At 33.9% G+C, this 18,628-nt stretch overlaps 1 non-coding gene across 1 annotated transcript; it reads right to left on the bottom strand.

Moving 5' to 3' along the window:
* Positions 1-3,545: 3,545 nt before the first annotated feature.
* LOC121229922 (small nucleolar RNA R71) lies at positions 3,546-3,651 on the bottom strand. Its single transcript, XR_005927873.1, has one exon. It is a non-coding gene; the product is annotated as a small nucleolar RNA R71 (small nucleolar RNA).
* Between the last annotated feature and the right edge of the window lie 14,977 nt (positions 3,652-18,628).

The following is an 18,628-nucleotide window of genomic DNA, read 5'->3' as shown; positions in this document are numbered from 1 at the left end:
TTATTGTCCCATCTTTATTTTTATGAAAATATGATTTTTCATCACCTTAGGATTTATCATAATATAATTTAATTAAATTACTAATTAGATATGTTAACGTAGAAGTTAGAATTAGTTTAGTTTTGCTCCCTTGGTATGATCCTCGGAGTACTCCAATAATTCATTGTATAATTCTATATTATAATCTGACCCATATACTTGTGGGAATCGCCTAACGATAATATTTGGATGCAGGACTTACACTCTAGTCGTTAGTACGTCTAGAGGTGGTCAAGTTGTTGGTGCTATTACCGGGAAGGCAACACCACTAGACTAGTTTTAATTTTTACATTTAATATGATAGTTAGGAAAATTTTAAATTATATATGTGATGTTAATTTTTTTATTTACTTTTATTTTTCTCTATTAACATTTTTACTTTCTTTGTGGTTTCAGTGCATGACTTGAAGTAGAGGCACACCTATAGAGCCAACTATTAATCTAGAAAGAATTAATCGCCCAAATAGTCAATAGAAACAACAATAGCAAATGCAAAATAACTCACTTGCTGCTAAACAAAATAATCTGCTATTCGACGAACCTAACTTACAAAATCTACCACCGCTACAATTACTGACAGAACCACCAATGGCTTGAGAAGAATGTACGCTGAGAGATTATGCGCCGCCAAACCTTGACGCAGTACAAGTTGGCATCGTAAAACTGGCCATTACAATAAACAATTTCAAGATAAAGCCTACAATGATCCAGATGATTCAAAACAACCTATAGTTCAGAGGAACTATAACGAATGACCCGGACCAATATTTAAAATGATTTCTCCAACTTTATAATACTTTTAAGTTTAAAAAGGTCACCGATAACACTATTCGACTTCGCCTATTCCCCTTCTCATTAATAGATAACGCTTTCTCTTGGTTAGATTAAAAGGCACTAGGATCCATCACAACATAGAACAAACTTGTAACACCCCTTACCCGTATTTGACTCCAGACTAGGGTACGAGCGTTACCGAACATAAAATCACATAAACATACAAAATTGAGACATGAATTTCCATCCAAATTTAAAAATTTTTCATTCACATGCATAACATCCCTTATACGGGCCCACGGGGCCTAAAACATAAATTGGGTATGGTTCTTAAGACCACTATATCAAGGACTGTCCTGAGATAATGGAGAAAGAAAAATTTCAGAGTACAAGGCTGAGTAGTATGGCTACAAAGGGGAGACCCTCGAGAAATGCCAGTAATTGGGCTAGTAGCAAAAGTATAGCGAGGATACAACGGTGAGATCCGGAGCTAGAGCTCCAGCTAGGGCCTATGCCATACATGCGCGTGAGGACGCATCTTCTCCAGATGCAATCACTGATCAAGAAAAACGTGATTCGGGTCTTGATCAAGGGAAACACAAGGTTTATGAAGAATATGTTCATTTTCATCATTTTGTACCAAGGTAAGTTCATATACAAATAATGTGATGTTATGTTATATTTTTGGTGCTTGAGTATTATGTGAATTCAAATTCTTTAATGCTTTTATGAGTTATGCTTTGATTGCTCCATGAGTAAGTGATTGGTATTATGAACATTGAGATCGACATTACGAGCAAATTTGACAGAGATATGATATCGAAGAATCTCGTTTGAACCTTAGGAATAGTTTAGTATACAAGTGACATGTCACTAGGAACCATGTGATTTATGAGCTCATGAGATATGTGATATATGTTTATGTGGTTCCGGGTGGTGGTCTTGTACATCCTACCTGTGACTGGGTAATCCGACATGTGTTGCAGATACCTGACAGCTTGTGTGAGCAGCCTGTGTAGCTACGTCCTGACCGATAGCTTGTGTGAACAGACTCGTGAGTAGCTCGGGAATGAGCTTTTATGTATTACGTGATATGAGGTAGCTTTAGCTACGTATGTGGCACTTATGTGTGAGCTTTCCGTGTATCTAATAGTATTCCAAGTGTTCAACGGGTAAATTATTGAGCAACTTGACAAAAGACCCAAGGGGTAAGTCAATGAGAAGAATGAGTAAGAGATTACATTATGAGTTGATACAGGTATGTATACCTAACTCATGATAAATGCCTTAGTATGCGATGAACTTATGACAAGGTTGTTTATGTGATGAGTAAGTTTAAGTGATTTGATGAAATACAAATTATGTTCATTATGTTATATGTATGTTAAATACTTGTTTAGATAGCATGTTATTTGCATATGGACTTACTAAGCTTTAATGCTTACCCCCTTCCTTTCCATATTTTATAGTGTCGCCAAGCTAGCTCGGGGATCGAGGGATGTTGGAGACTCGATCACACTATCAATTAGACATTTGGGTATAGTTAGTCTTAACATTTTGAGTATGACATGTACAAGGGACTTGGTCATTTTGTTATGTGTCATATTGATTAGCCAAATGAGTTGGCTCATGATGGTATTATGATTCATTTTGTATAAGGGCATGAAATGTGGCTTGTATTTGTTTCTCGGGTTGTAACCCTAATTATTTATGCATGCATGTAATGTGTTTATGCTTTGTGATGTGGTTGGTGGTTGCTTGTTAGTAATGGATGTGATAAATGACACATATGCTTAATGAATGAATTGGGACTAATAAATATGATCATGTCCATGGTATAATTGAGTAGGTTAAAGGTCGGTTTATAAGGATGATTAAATATGAAATTGGTGTGGAATGCCATAAGAAAGCATGATGGTTTGAGCATATGATATGTTGACATTACAAAGTCATGGATTAATCATGATTGTGAGTATTTAAGTGACTAAATATGTTATGTTGCATGCCATCAAAAATGTATAAGTGAGTGAGCTTTTAAGGGTGGCAAGTGGCTTGGAAAATAGCCTCAAAGTTGTCCACACGGGTAGGCACACAGGCATATGTCTAGGCCATGTGTGACACACGGTCTGTCCCATGAACGTGTGATCCGATCGTGTGTCTCTTACACCCTAATTAGGCAAAAAAAAATGCCCAGTAGTAAACACATGGGTAGAGACACGACCGTGTGTCTCAGCTGTGTGAAGAACACGGCCTCAAGACATGGACTTATGCCCAGGCCGTGTAAAGTCTGCACTTAATTTTTGAAATTTAATTCGCCACACAGCCTAAGCACACCGGCGTGTGACTAGGCCGTGTGACCCTAATTATGTTGATGACATCATAAACAGAGAGCTACACGGGCTAAGGACACAGGCGTGTCCCAAGCCACACGGGCGTGTATGACCACACGGCCTACCCATACGGGCATGTGACCCTGTTTCATGAAAATTTTCTAAGTTTTCTCAAAGCTTTCTAAAGTTCTTGATTTAGTCCGGAACTACTCCTGATGATTGTTTTGGGCCTCGTAGGCCCATATAAAATTTGCATATGTGTAAATGAATTTAATTTGAACCAAATTTTACGGCCCGATTTTGTATGTTGCTTGTGTTTAAGCCTGATTTTACGGGTAAGGAGTGTTACAAAACTTGTAGAAAAGTTCTTATACAAGTTTTTTCCTATTAGCAAGGCGATCCAAATAAGGAGAGAGATTGCCACGTTTAAGCAATTAGAAGGAGAAAGCTTTCACGAAGCTTGGGAGCAATTCAAGTTGTTGGTACAAAAATGCCCTCACCATGGTCTACTTGACTAGTTACGATTGCAGATGTTCTATAATGGGTTGGATGCACAATTATGATCAAGACTAGATGGAGCTGCAGGAGGAGCTTAGTATATGAAAAAGTAGAGAATTGAATGACTTTGGTGTTACATTGTTAGAAATTAAGCTTATTATATGAAAAGGACTAAATTGTAAAGCATAATTGTTGGTTTCGTAAATTAGGGACCAAATTGAATAAATTGAAAAATTTTCATGAATTAGTGGTAGGAATTTAAAATAGAAGGTCCCTAATGAATTTTTTGAAATTGGACTTTAATCCAAGGATTTAAATTGGAAGTTATATGTCTCAATTTCAAGGGCTAAATTGAATAATTTGTAAAATTTTATATTTGATTATGTATTTATTGGAATATGATATTGGGTGTCTTTTATGATTATTCATGGCTAAATTCAACATGAAAATGTCAAGAGGGAAAAGAAAAATGAAAGTGATCGATGAGTAGTCGAAAATTTTAGTTTGTGCATTTATAATTTAAGTTATATAAATTGCTTGCATTTTCATGATTACATGTTTACAAGAGTATCAAGATAAGTATATAGTAATGATATAAGTTATTGGATCGAGTTTAAATTTGAAATCTTGGAATAGAGGACTAAATTGAATAAAATAGAAAATAGCATAAATCGTTTGAAACATGAGACATGCCAATGAATTGAGTGAGAATATGTATTAAACGAAGTGAAATATGTATGTTATATTAATGAATTGAATTATAATAATGTATATGATTGAAAAATTTATATGTAAACAAAATTATAAATGGAATTGAAATTTGATACCCTATTAATTAGTCAGGCTAAGTAAGATATAATTAGCATGCCATATGATTGATTTGTGTATGCGTTATCTGCTTATGCACCGGGATGCATTTTGTGTGCTAGATACGCACTTATGCGCTAGGATGCACTTCGTTTGCCAGGTATGTGTTTTATATGCTAGGATGCCCTTTGGTGCTTGTAACAGTTCGTTTTCAATTATATCAGAACAGTGGTTTCGGGACCACAATTTCAATGAGTAAATTACTATTTTATTATTTATTTAATGTCTACGGGAATGTATTAAGGTCGTATTAATGTTTTGCTAAGAAATTTTGATGTTTAAGTAGTCAATTAAGTAAAAAGGACTAAATCATAAAAAAAGTGTAAAAGTTGAGTTCTATTAGTTAAAAGGATCAAATGGTTCTAGAAATGAAATTTAATGGACTTGAATGGTAATTGTATCATACATGATGATAGTGGATGTACATGGATAGGTTTTAATGTAATTATGATCATTTTTAAAGGTTAATTAAGTAATTTGATAATTAAGTTAAATGCTAATTAAATAAAAGATGAAAAGAAACTATATTAAATAAAAGATGAAAAGAAACTATCATCTTTTTCATTTTCTTCTTCCTTGGCCGAAATCACCATTAAAGGTGGGGAAGCTTTGGTTTATTTTCTTCTTACATGATCAAAACTTGGATAAAAAAGACATTGACCGAGGAAAAGAGAAAATAACAGATTAGTCCCTACGTGTTGATCGACATTAAATAGTTGATAACTGTTGCTAACATTTTGGAAGGATCAATCAATGAGCTTACACTATCCATCAATGTAACACCCGTAACCTGTATTCAATGTTGAAATAGGGTTGCGGAGCATTACTGGACTTCCTATACAATTAAACACACATTTTACATACATTTTCAATTTTCATACAATCATTATTCAACATCATTCACATCATCCCTAATACGAGCCTACGAGGCCCAAAACATGCATTTGGGATGGTTTAGGAGAAATTTTTACAAAACTTAGAAAAATTTTCAAACTACAGGGGACACACACTCGTGTGGCCCAGCCGTGTGTCTCACAAGGCCAAAGACATGCCCGTGTCACAGGCCGTGTGGACAATCAAAATGGGAGCACCTGGTCCTGTCCCAGCCTGTGTCTGACCTCGTGTAACTCTCTGACTTGGGTTACATGGCCAACACACATGCCAGTGTGACTAGCCCGTGTGCCCTAGAAATGGCCACACACGCTCGTGTGCCAGGCCGTGTGCTAGGCCGTGCCAAACCTGTAGGGTATATATGCCACATGGCCAAGTTACACGCCTGTATGTTAAGCCGTGTGGAGCATACTGACTTGATTTTTAATTCAACGCCAGGGGACACACGGCCGTATAACTTGACCATGTGTCACACACGGCTGAGACACACGCCCGTGTCTCTATCCGTGTGGACAAAAATAGGCTATTTACTGAACCATTTTGTCACCCAAACTTGCTTACACCTACATAAACCCAATTGGCACAAAAATATGACATAATTAGGCATTCAACCAAACTCAATCAAGCATAATTCATACCATTTCAATACCAACCAATACAAAACACATCAATATCACATTGTGCCATTCAATTTCATACCAAAACTCACAATCTCAAATCAACACTATAATCACTCTTAAACATGCATCATTTAGCCTAATCTCCAACATACCAAATTCAATTCACAACCATTTAGTACCCCTAATTACCAAATACCAACTAGCATAACATATCCATCATCAAACTCACATCACAAGCCATATACACAAATATATACATGATCAGATTTACCAAAATAAGCCAACTCTTATGGCTAAATAAAAAACCAAGCTTTAGACATTTACAAGCCATTTCAAATGACTAAATTCATTACCAAACTATATATCAAAATGACCATAACTTTATACATGCCATATGCCCAAAAAACTTAAGTTCAGAAGTACCAAGTGATAGTTGGATAGTGTGATGAAGTCTCCAACGATTCCAAATCCGAGCTAGCTTTGATTTTACTGTAAAACACGGAAAATAAACAAAGTAAGATTTAAAGCTTAGTAAGCTTGTATGAAATAAACTCAATTAATCATAAATACACCATTCAACCAACTAAATATATCATCACATAACTCATATTAGCTAACAAACCTTCCACATAATTAATCACAAGATTAGTTGTGAAATTCACAAGTTTCATCGATTCAATACTTATACGGTTCTTGTACATACATGTACCATCTCTTACTAGTCTCATGCCTATCCATGTCTTTGACATACCCGTTGAACCTTTTGGAATACTATCAGATACACAGGAATCTCACACCCTAAGTGCCGCAAATATAACCAAAGCTATCTCAATCTCGTATCACATGTAATGCTTACACTAGAGCTATCAACTGGTCTGCTCATACAAGTTGACGGTCATGAGGAAGCTACACGGTGCTGCTTATACAAGCTGACGAGTATTCGCAACACATGCCGGATAACTTAGCCACCAGTAGGACGTACGGATTAGCAACCAAATCACATAATCCCTAATGACATGTCATTCATATCCTAATCTATTCCTAAGGTTCAATTGAGATTTCTCACTTGCTGAATCATCGTCAAACATGTCCGTAGAGTCATACTCACAATTTAAGCATTGTTAAAGTATTTAAAATACAATTATAACAAAGCTTATTACATACGAACTTACTTCGAATGTAAAAATGGAAAATTAAGTCTGTTAGTCTGAAATCTTGTTCTTTCCCCGATCTAAATCCGTATTTCACCTTTCTTGATAATTAAGCTTGCAATTGATCGAATGCTTCAAGCTATTTTAATGGCTTTCTTCACCTTAATTTTCGGTGGAAGATGATAGGAAATAAAGGTGATTTTATGTTTGTATTATTTTTTAAGTTATTTTATAAATTACTATTTTAACCTTTAATATAATTCATTAAAATCACTTAATATGAGTCCTTAAATGTCTGCTAACATTAATAATGGTCTAATTTCCACATAAGGACCTCCATTTTAAATTTCTATAGCTATCACGTTTAGCTATTAGAACACCACTTTTGTACTTTACGCGATTTAGTCCTTTTTATCAAATTGACCATTCAAATAATGAAATTTCTTAACAAAATTTTCACACAATCATTTAATCATACTGTAAACATTAAAATAATAATGAAATAATTATTTTGACTTCAGATTTGTGGTCCCAAAACCATTGTTTCAATTTGACTGAAAATGTGCTGTTACAATCAAAGTTGGTAGTTTTTGTGTCTCTTAGGGTAGTGGCATGTATATGTGGCTAGATGTGTATGTCATTAGGTACTTTAACATACTTGTAAATAGGTTATCTTTTGGTGCGATTAGAATGGTATGAAGATGAGTATTTGTAGTATGTTTTTGTATATGTTTGAACTAGGTTACTATGCATGAAATGAAGCAAGATTGATATGTTTTGATAGTTGATGTTTTGATGTAATTATGGTGTCTTTGAATGGCACATTTGTTGGTTGGATTAGGTTGTTGAAATGACATTTTGATGCAAGTTTGAATGATGCTTAAGTACCTTGATTGTGATCTTAAATAGGTTAAGAGTATATGCAAGAAATGGTATTGTAATGGTTTGATTTTAGGTACATTTTAGGTTTACACGGTTTAAGACACGAGCGTGTGACTTAGCTGTGTGAGACACACGGCCTGGCGACACGGCTGTATGTCATCTGGGGTTTTCAAAGGGCACAAGTCAATGAGTTTCATGGCCTAACACACGACCTGGTACATAGACGTGTGGGGCAACTCAGATAGTTACACGACCGTGTAACCCTTCTCAGAGAGTTACACGGGTGAGGACAAGAGCTGGGACACGGCCATGTATCCCTAGTTCAAAAGTTACATGACCTAAGACATGGGCGTGTGTCTTAGCCCTGTGAGGCAGACAGCCGTGTGACCCCTGTTTCGAAATTTTTGTGAACTTTTCTTAGACTTTCTAAATGTTTTCAATTGAGTCCCGAATTGTTTCTAAGTTATTTCTAGGGCCTTAGGGGATCGATTAAGGGATGATATGTATGTGAATGATTGGTTTATGATATGTTTATTTTATTAAATGAATTTAGCTTTAAAGGTTCCAATTGTACGGTGATGCTCTATAACTCTAATCCGGCGACAGAAACAGGTTAGGAGTGTTGCATTTAGTGGTATTAGAGCTATGGTTTAGTCAATTCTAGGACTAAAGTAGTGGAGTAGAGTTAGTATATACATGCTGCATATACCATGTGATAGTATGATGCTTTTGATTCGTTCTAATTTGTATTTTTTTATAGATTCAAGATGTTAGTTGAGCCAAACCAGACTGTAGTTAACGAAGCTAAAAGTAATGTTCAGGCTTCAAACTCTAAAGTAAGTAATAATGCATCGATTACAAAGTCTTTAAGTAACGAGATGAAAAATGTATTTCTCAGAATGATGAACCAGTGGATAGATGAATTCAAACAAGCAAATCTTGTAACTTCGCCACCTCCACCTCTTATTGTGCCTCCCCGATACCCCTGAATTCTCAAAATCCTATACTTGTGGTGATTACTCGAGTATTTGTAGATAAAATTTGAAAGTGTGGAGCGGAGGAATTCAAAGGCAAAGTTGATGATGATCTTGCAAAAGTCGAGTACTGGTTAATAAACACAAAAAGAGTCTCCGCAGAGTTGATGTGCACTCCTGAAGATTGTTTGAGATGTGCAATCTCATTACTAAAAGATAAAGCGTACTTATGGTGAGACTCATTGAGCACGATAGCATCACTTGATCGTGTTAGGTGGGATTTTTTCAGACTGAATTTAAGAAGAAGTATGTTAGTCAGTTGTTCATTAACAATAAAAAGAAAGAATTTATTGAGCTAAAACAAGGAAATCGATCTGTAGCTGAGTATGAACGGGAACTTGTACAACTAAGCAAATATGCTCGTAATGTAGTATCAAGTAATGAGGAAATATGTATTAGATTTGAGGATGAGTTGAAGATGATATTCGTATTTCTGTGGCAGCATTAAAGTTACGAAAATTTGTAAAGCTTTCAGAACAAGCTCAAAAAATTGAAAAAATTTGCAAAAGTAATTGACAGTTAGATTCGAGATTTTGATATTTTAATAAAAGAGGGTCATTTAAGCCTACACAATCGTCGCTATTGAAGAAATTTAAAAATGAGACAAATTAATCGACTTCCCCTTCAGAGTTCAATGGCAAAGATAAACTGAGGCAAAGTAATTTTAAGCCTATTAATTCTCTAGCGGCTGGTGTCGGAAGTGTAAAGAATGTTGAAAGGATTGCAATAAAAGGCATTTTGGTGAATTTTGATCAAAGTCGAGAGCTTGTTTCCGTTATGGATCTACTGACCATTTCCTCGTGATTGTCACAAAGAGGTAGACGATCCGAAAATGCTAGACACACTACTCTTGGTCGAGGCAAGAATAGCTAGATAAATGAACAATTTGAAGCAAGAACTCTAGTTAGAGCTTGTACAATCAAAGTTCATGAAGAAGCTACTGCTCCAGATGTTATTGTGGGTACTTTTTCTCTCTTTGATATTAATGTATATGCATTGATTGATCATGGATCAACTCACTTGTATATATGCACTACATTAGTAGACAAAAAGAAATTACCTATTGAGTTCACTGAATATACTTTCAAAGTTACGAATCCCTTGGGTCAGTGTGTTTTAGTTAATCAGATGTGTAAATCATGGCCACTAAAAATTAGGGGTTACGGTTTCCTTGCTAGTTTGATGTTGTTACCTTTTTATGAATTTGATATCATTTTGGGAATAGACTGGTTGTCTAAGCATGATGCAATAGTGAGTTGCCGAAGGAAGCAAGTTACTTTGAAGCGTCCAAATGGTGAATTTATTTGTGTTAAGGCAGATGGGGTCGATTGTGTTACAAATGTAATTTTAGCATTTTTAGCACAGAAGTTGATTAAAAAGGGATGTGAAGCTTATTTAGCTTACGTTCTTGATTCAAAAATGACTAAATCAAAAATTGAGCAAGTACCAGTAGTCAAGGAATATGCTAATGTTTTTTCCTGAAGAATTGCCTAGATTACCACCAACACGAGAAGTAGAATTTGTGATCAAACTTATGCCTAGAACAGCTCCAATTTCGATAACACCGTATAGGATGGCCCTTACAAAATTAAAATAGTTGAAAGTACAGTTGTAAGATTTGTTAGCTTGTGGATTTAGGTGCTCTAGTTTTGTTTGTAAATAAGAACGATGGAACAGTGAGACTATGTATAGATTATCGACAGTTTAATAAAGCTGCCATTAAGAATAAATACCCGTTACCTCTTTATTGATGATTTTTTGATTGATTAAAAGGAGCTACAGTATTTTTGAAGATCGACTTGAGGTCTGGATATTATCAGCTACAAGTTAAAGAGCAAGATATTCCAAAAACCTGCATTCAGAACTAGATATAGTTATTATGAATTTCTGGTGATACCATTTGGTTTGACTAATACTCCTGTAGCATTTATGGATTTTATGAATCAGGTATTTCAGCCATATTTAGATTGGTTTGTTGGGGTATTCATTTATCTACTGATCTATTTACTGAATGAGTCGGATCATACTAAACATTTAAGAGTTATAATGCAAACTTTGCATGAAAAACAACTGTATGCGAAATTTAGTAAATATGAATTTTGGCTACGAGGAGTAGATTTTCTGGGACATGTTATTTTTGTGGATGGAATTAGGGCTGATCCGAATAAAGTATATGGAAATTTTTGAAGAATATTTTTGAAGTTTGAAGTTTCTTGGGATTAGCTAGATACTATTGGCGATTCGTTAAAAATTTCTCGATCATTACTTCACCTATGACTAGGTTCTTATAGAAAAAATTCGAATTTGCTTGGTCTGATAAATGTTAACAAAATTTTAATCAATTGAAAATCATGTTAACAGAAGCTTCAGTATTAACTCAGCCTGAATCTGGAATGGCATATGTTGTTTACAGTGATGCATCTCTCAATGGTTTAGGTTGTGTGTTAATGCAGACAAGGAAATTAGTAGCTTAATCTTCTTGATAGTAAAAGCCACATGAAAGAAATTATCCTACACATGATCTTAATCTTGTTGCGATCGTCTTCACTTTGAAAATATAGAGGCATTATTTATACGGTGAGAAATGTCACGTGTATACTGATCGCAAAAGCTTAAAATACTTAATGACCTAGAATGAGCTAAATCTAAGGCAGCGACCTTGGTTACTACTACTTAAAGATTATGATTTGGTTATTGGTTATCATCTGGAAAAGGCTAATATGGTTGCGGATGCACTCAGCAGAAAGGCATCTTTGTTTGCACTTCGAACATTGAATACTCATTTGGCTTTGAATACCGATGGTTCTTTATTGGCGGAATTGAAAACTAAACCCTTGTTTCTACAACGATTTCGGGAATCGCAAGATGACAATCCGAAGTTGATAATGAAACGAAACTTGGTTCGGGATAATTTGATACTGAATACATTATTGGTGATGATGGTATATTGTGTTACCTTAATAGAATTTGTGTTTTGAATAGTTCAAATTTGAAACATGATATTCTATTTGAGGCTCACAGTAGTATATATGCCATTCATACGGGTAGCACGAAGATGTATTGTGATTTGAAACAAATGTACTGGTGGTTGGGTATGAAACGTGAGATTTGTGAGTTCATATCTAAATGTTTGATTTTTCAGCAGGCAAAAGTAGAGCATTAAGTGACGTCAGGATTATTACAGCCTATTATGATTCTTGATTGGAAATGGGAACGAATCACGATTGATTTCGTATCTAGTTTGTGTATAACCGCAAAAAAGAAAGATTCGATCTGGGTGATAGTTGACAGATTGACTAAGTTGTCCCATTTTATTCCTGTCAGAACAGATCACTCACTTGAAAAGCTAGCGGAATTATATGTGTCAGAGATTGTGAGATTATATAGAATTTTAATATCTATTATTTCTAATCGTGATCCGCGATTTACATCGAGGTTTTAAAGTAAACTTCACAAAGCTTTGGGCACTAAACTCAATTTTAGTACAGTATTTCATCCTCAGGTGGACGGGCAATTAGAACGAGTAATACAAATTTTAAAAGACATGCTACAATGTTGTACTCTTGAGTTCAAGGGTAGTTGGGAAAAATACCTACCATTAGCTGAGTTCGCTTATAATAACAATTATCAATCCAATATTAAAATGGCACCGTTTGAAGCTTTATACAGAAGGAAATGTAAAACGACGTTGTATTGGTCTGAGCTGAGCGAATCCAAAATGATAGGGATTGATTTGATTTGAGAAACTAAAGACAAAGTTTGAGTTGTCTGAGATTGTTTGAAAGTTGCATCTAATCGTCAAAATTCATACGTGAATTTGAAAAGAAAAGATACAGAATTTACTGTTGGTGATCGGGTATTTTTAAGAGTTTCTCCGTGGAAGAAGGTGTTGCGATTCGGTAAGAAAAGAAAGTTAAGTTCGAGGTTTATCGGGCCATACGAGATTAGTGAATGAATTTGTCCTATAGCTTATAGGTTAGCTTTACCTCTTGAGTTCAAGAAAATTCATAATGTATTCCACGTTTCTATGCTAAGATGGTACAAATTTGATCCATCACACATGATTCCTAATAGTGAAATCGAATTATAGCCAGATTTATCATATTCTGAAGAACCAGTGAAAATTTTGGCTCAGAAAGTCAAAGAAATCCATAATAAATGAGTACAGTTGGTGAAAGTCTTGTGGCATCGACATGGTATTGAGGAAGCTACCTAGGAAACGGGAAAATATTAAGGTCATATTAAAATTTTATTAAGAAAATTTGATGTTTAAGTAGTTAATTAAGTAAAAAGGATTAAATCATAAAAAGTGTAAAAATTGAGTTCTATTAGTTAAAAGGATCAAATGGTTTTAGAAATGAAAGTTAATGGACTTGAATGGTAATTGTACCATATATGATGATAGTGGATGTACATGGATAAGTTTTAATGTTATTATGATCATTTTTAAAAGTTAATTAAGTAATTTGATAATTAAGTTAAATGTTAATTAAATAAAAGATGAAAAGAAACTATCATTAAGTAATTTGATAATTAAGTTAAATTTTAATTAAATAAAAGATGAAAAGAAACTATCATTAAGTAATTTGATAATTAAGTTAAATGTTAATTAAATAAAAGATGAAAAGAAACTATCATCTTTTTCATTTTCTTCTTCCTTGACCTAAATCACCATTAAAAGGGGGAAGCCTTGGTTTTGATTTTCTTCATGCATGATCAAAACTTGGATAAAAAAGACATTGACCGAGGAAAAGGGAAAACAGTAGATTAGTCCTTATGTGTTGATTGACATTAAATAGTTGATAACTGTTGCTGACATTTTGGAAAGATCAATCAATCGGCTCACGTTATCCACCAAAGTTGGTAGTTTTTGTGTCTCTTAGGGTAGTGGCATGTAAATGTGGCTAGATGTGTTAGTTTGATATACTTTGACACTTTATTAAACTATGTCATTAGGTACTTTAACATATTTGTAAATAGGTTCTCTTTTGTTGTGATTAGAATGGTATGAAGATAAGTATTTGTAATATGTTTTAGTGTATGTTTGAACTAGGTTACTATGCATGAAATGAAGCAAGATTGATATGTTTTGATAGTTGATGTTTTGATATAATTGTGGTGTCTTTAAATAACACATTGGTTAGTTGAATTAGGTTGTTAAAATGACATTTTGATGCAAGTTTGAATAATGCTTAAGTACCTTAATTGTGATCTTAAATAGGTTGAGAGTATATGCATGAAATGGTGTTGTAATAGTTTGATTTTAGGTACATTTTGGGTTCACACGGTCTGAGACACGGGCGTGTGACTTAACCGTGTGAGACACACAGCCTAGCGACACGGCCGTATGCCATTTGGAGTTTTCAAAGGGAAAAAGTTAGTGAGTTACATGGCCTGGTACACGAGCATGTGGGGCAACTCAAACAGTTACACGGCTTGGAACACAGTCGTGTCACATGGCCATGTGACCCTTCTCAGGGAGTTACACGTGTGAGGACACGGGCTAGTACATGGCCGTGAGTCCCTAGTTCGAAGGTTACATAGCTTGAAACACTGGCATGTGTCTCAGCCATGTGAGGCACACAGCCTGGCCACACGGTCGTGTGACCCTTATTTCCATATTTTTGTGAACTTTTGTTAAACTTTCCAAATGTTTTCATTTGAGTCCCAAATTATTTCCAAGTTATTTCTATGGCCACGAGGGCTCGATTAAGGGACGATATGTATGTGAATGATTGGTTTATGATATGTTTATGTTATTAAATGAATTTAACTTTAAAGGTTCCTATTGTACGGTAATGATCTATAACTCTAATCTAGTGACAGATACGGGTTAGGGGTGTTATAGTGCCAGTTTGGTGTGTTGGTTAGACGATCTGAGTATCCATCCGAGTCTGAGAAAAGTTAATATGGATTGTATAATGTAACTTTGTGAACGATATGAATGTGAATAGATTGTGCTATTTGAATGATTTGTACTTAAATACGAAAGAAATGTTGAAATCACACAGCAAAGTACACAAATCAAATGAAATTGAGCCTTGGGGGCCGAATACAGATTCATATGAGTTGGTAGACTCCAAAAACGAATGAATTATGTGATATTATAAGTGGTATATTGGAAATAAGACTTATAATTGAATGTTTTGACATTGGTATATTTGAAATGTTGTTATTATAAGTATAATGAAATGTCTAAATAGATTGAATTGAATTAGAAAGAATTGGTGTTAGTTTTGTACACTTAATATGTTTATATTGAAGATGCAAAGCTTGGTAACTCCAAGTTCTAAGTATATGGTTAATATTTGCATTTAGTTAAACATGTTTACCTTATGATTGATTTGTTAATGTTTATATTATATACTTGAATTATAAATGTACCATAGAGCCTATTGCTCAATGTACGATTTGTTTTCTCGGTACGTAGGAGCAGGTGTTTCTTAAAGCCCTAAAACTTGAAGCCAGCATCCAGACAACCATTTATGGCTCAACAAACTTCGTACATTGTGTTTCATTTTGGTCTTAAGGAATGTATCTAGGGGATACTTTTTCTAATGTCTAGAAATTCTTTAAAAATAATTTGTATATATGTTGTGATTTTATGGAAATGATATAGTCATACATATAAGTGAGGTGGATGTTTTGGTAACTATGTTTTGGCATATTTGAATGCATGAAATGGTTAAATTGAGGACTTGGGGCTAAATGTTGGTTAATATGCCAGGTAGGAAGCTTTGGAAAATAGGGACTTAGTGGTTTGTTACCGTCATTGTGATACTATACCCTCAATGACACTATACCAACCTTGTTTTATTATGAAAACTTTGCAATTTGGTCCTCAAGTTGGGAAGTTTGGCTATGTATTCAAAATCGTGATACCAAGCCTTAGAAATCGCAACATCCATCTGACATACTTTGAAAAAATTTCAATTTAGTCCTAGTTCGACCTCGTGATAGTATTGAGCTTTCGTAAGCTTGTATATGACCCAAAATTGATTATATATTATGTTTTACACTTGTAGTACTTATAAGTTAATGGTTAATGATGAAATTTGTTTCTAATCAATCGTAGTTGCTTCGACAACAAATGTGACATCCTAAAGCTCAGGCCCGACGATTAGGTTAGGTATGAGGTGTTACACCACGGGTCTCTATCGAGACATTCTGTTCATATCCTCCTTTCATCATCTCAATTGATGCCTTCAAACATTGGCTCGAATACCAACTATCATGGGTCCAAAACTTTATTCTAGCAAACCACATGGCCTTAGGTGATCTGTTGGGTTGGAATCCACTTAAGTTAGCCTTACTCTCGAAAAATGAGAATTCTCGCATAAATTCTGTAACGACCTAATTTTCAGCAGTACCAAAAATGTAGTTTCAGAATCCCATTTCCGTAAACCAAGCCTATATATAATAAATATGAATATTTTTGGAGATAATATAAAAATATATTGAAGATTGATCGAGAATTTTGATTGAATTAATAGTTAATTAAAACTCAGGGACTAAATTGTAAAAGTCTAGTCGCTATAGAATTTTAATTGAAAAAATACTTGAAGATTTAAATTGCAATTAGCCAAAGGTTCAAAATGGTAATTAAATCGTTTTTAATTATGTGATAGTGGATGATGATGGGGAATTCCACTAAGCTTTATTAAAAGGTTAATTTTGTTAAGTAACTTATAATTTAATTAAATAAATAAGGTTAAATAACATCTAATCAATATATATAGAATAAAAGCTAGTGAAAATCTCTCATCTTCCTTATCCATCCCAGGGTCCACCATAGTTAAAGATTGAAGAAAACTTAAAAAAATTCTCCTACCATTCGGCCATCAATTAGGTAAGTAAATTAGGCTATTTTCTTATAATTTTTATAGATTTGAGGTCGTGGGAGCTTGATTTAACTAGCTCATGTACCAATTTGTGAAGCTATTAAAGTTTAAGAAAGTTTTCATTATTAATTTCTTGAAAAATTATTCTTGAAATTGATAGATTTTAAACTTAGATTATGAAAAAGACTAGATTGTAAAGTTAATTTAACTTGTTTTTTAAATTTATTTTATTAGGGACCAAATTGAATAAATTTTAAAATTGAAATGAATTTATGTTAGATAAAATTATAAGGTCCCTAATGAGAATATGTGAAATCGGATTTTAATTTGAAGCTAGGAATCAAAAGTTATATTTATCTTGAGTTTAGGGACTAAATTGACTATAATGTAAAATATGGGAAAATTTGAAAATTAAAATCATATAGGATCATTCATATCATGGCATAGTATGAAAATATTTGGTATTGACTAGTTATATAAAATAATTGTATTGATCAAGAGTTGGATCAAAGTAGAGCTCATAAGGGAAAAGCTAAAATTGTGGAGTAGTCTTTGAAGTATCCACTTATTTCATATTTTGAACAAGTTCACTTGTATAATATGTGTGTTTATGTTTTATTTAATATATGTGTAATGCTCGATTTCAAGGGGTGTTGAAAATTATGGTTTTAGAACCTCATTTTCGTAAACCGAGTCTGTAAATATTAAATACTTATTTATTATTTTTATTTATTCTTTGTTCTCAAATTTCTTCTTTTATTCTTTTTGTTCTCTTTATTTCTAAATTTTTTTATTTCTTTTTTACAAGTTAGATCTAAATCCTTCTTTCTTGTGTTGAACAACTTAAATACGGTCTTGGTCTGTTATTCTTTACATGTTCTAGCCAACATTATGTCAAACTAAGGCTTGCTATTATGCTTATATAAGAACAATGTAAGTATAGTATTTTCCATTTGAACTTACTAAGCATTTTAAATGTTTACTCTAGTTGATTCCTTCCATTGTAGATCACCACTTTGCAGAACTTGCTGAGCCAGATTAGCACGAAGCACATACTATCAATGAGACGATAGAATCATGTCAATTTTTTTTCTAAATATTATGACATGTATATAAGGGTACCTTGTGGTGTAAATTGTCATTTTGAGTTGATATTTACATAGTAATGTGGTGATGGTTGAACTTGAATGCTTAACTTGACATATAACCTATTGATGCATGATTTGGTTAAGTTTGATGCCATTAAGAATGATGATCTTAAACTTGTATGGTTTAATATGTTAAAGGTTGCAAGTAAGCTAGTTGAAATAGCTAGATTGATGAATGATTTATAAATGGTAAGTTTGAATGTTAAGCATGAAACATAGCTTAGTGCATACTTTGGATAGTTCATGTCAAGTTCATTGAATTGCTCAATTTCCAAATTTTATAATGAAACATGTTTGAGTTGGTAAAGGAAGTGTTTTGGATATGAATAGTTAATATGGAATTGAATATGCCTAAATGATGAATGATTAAGTTGTATGATATTGAATGCTCGATTTAGATGATTATTCACTTGAATTGGTTTAGATTGGCATGATATAATAACATTATACTTGTGAAAGGTTGAATGAAAACATTTAGGTGTTGGTTTGAAAACAAGTGTATTAGTACCAAATGGGATTTTTGCCAAAACAGGGGCAACGTCGCGACCTTGAG

Source organism: Gossypium hirsutum, chromosome A05 (assembly GCF_007990345.1).
Source record: "Gossypium hirsutum isolate 1008001.06 chromosome A05, Gossypium_hirsutum_v2.1, whole genome shotgun sequence".
NCBI lineage: Eukaryota > Viridiplantae > Streptophyta > Magnoliopsida > Malvales > Malvaceae > Gossypium > Gossypium hirsutum.
The sequence above is the reverse complement of the archived record's forward strand: the minus strand, read 5'-3'. Positions and strand labels throughout refer to the sequence as shown.